Genomic DNA, 1,682 nt, shown 5'->3' with positions numbered 1-1,682 from the left:
TAAAAAGAGCAGAGGATGGAGACTGGGGTGGAGAAGAACTGTTTAGGGAGCAGATATTGGAGACTGGTGTGCAAAAGGACTGTTGCAGAGAGCAGAGAATGGAGACTGGGGTTCAAGAGGACTGTTTCAGAATGCAGAGGTTGCAGACTGAGTTTCAGAAGGACTGATACAGTTGGCATAGTTTGGAGACTGTGGTTCAAAACGACTGATACAGAAAGCAGAGGTTGGATCCTGGAGTACATAAAGACACTTACAGAGAAAGGAGTTTGGAGACTACGGTACAGAAGGACTGTTACAGAAAGCATGGGTTGGAGACTGGGGTGCAGAAGGATCATTGGGGTAAGAAGAGTATAAAGACTGGGTTGTAGAAAGACTGTTGCAGAGAGCAGAGTTTGTAGACTGGGTGTAGAAAAACTGTTGCAGAGAGAAGACTTTGGAGACTGGGGTGCAGAAGGACTGTTTCATAAAGCAGAGGTTGGAGACAGGTGTGCAGAATTATCTTACAGAGAGCATAGGTTGGAGATTGGGGTGCAGAAGGACTGTTGCATAGCAGATTATGGAGACTAAGGTGTAGATGGACTCTTTCCGAGAGCAGAAGTTGGAAACATGGGTGCAGAAGGACTATTGCAGATAGCGGATTTTGGAGTCTTTGGTACAGAAGGACTGTTGCAGAGAGCAGAGGTTGGAGACTGAGGTGCAGAAGGACTGTTATAGAGAGCAAAGTTTGGAGGCTGGGGTGCAGAAGGACTGACACAGAAAGCAGAGATTGGAGTCTGGGGTGCAGAAAGACTGTTACAGAGAGCAGAAGTTGGATTCTGCAGTACAGAAGGACTGTTACAGAGAGCAGAGTTTGGAGACTGGGGTGCAGAAGGACTGTAAAAGAGAGCAGATGTTGGTAACTAGGGTGCCGTAGGAATGTTGCAGAGAGCAGAGTTTGGAGACTGGGGTGCAGAAGAACTGTTGCGGAGAGCAGACGTTGGAGACTAAGGTGCAGAAGGACTGTTGCAGAGAGCAGACGTTGGAGACGTGGGTTTAGAAAGATCATTGCAGAGAGCAGAGGTTGGAGCCTGAGGTGCAGAAGGATTGTAACAGACAGCAGAGGTAAGAGACTGGGGTGCAGGAGGTTCATTGCAGACAGCTGAGTTTTCAGACTGTTGTGCAGAAAGACTGTTGCAGAGACCAGATGTTGGAGACTGGGGTGTAGAAAGACTGTTGCAGAGAGCAAAGGTTGGAGATTGGGTTATCAATGATCATTGAAGAGAGAAGAGATTGAAGACTTGTGTGCAGAAGGAATGTTTCTGAGACCAGAGTTTGGAGACTGGGTTTGTGAAGGATCCTACAGAGAGCAGAGGTTGGAGACTGAAGTGCAGAAGGACTGTTACAGAGAGTAGAGGTTGGAGACTGAGGTGCAGAAGGACCGTTGCAGAGAACAGAGTTTGCAGACTGAGATGCAGAAGGATTGTTACAGAGAGCAGAGTTTGGAGACTGGGGTGAAGAAGGACTGTTGCAGAGAGCAGAGGTTGCAGACTAATTTGCGGAAGTCCTGTTATAGAGAGCAGAGTTTGGAGACTCGGTTGCAGAAGGACAGTTTCAGAGAGCCGAGGTTAAATACAGGGGTGCAGAAGGCCTGGTATAGAGAGCAGAGTTTTGAGACTCTCGTGTAGAAGGCCTGTTACAGAGAG

This window comes from Ictidomys tridecemlineatus, unplaced genomic scaffold (genome assembly GCF_052094955.1).
Source record: "Ictidomys tridecemlineatus isolate mIctTri1 unplaced genomic scaffold, mIctTri1.hap1 Scaffold_278, whole genome shotgun sequence".
Classification (NCBI taxonomy): domain Eukaryota; kingdom Metazoa; phylum Chordata; class Mammalia; order Rodentia; family Sciuridae; genus Ictidomys; species Ictidomys tridecemlineatus.
Note: the sequence above shows the minus strand (reverse complement) of the source record.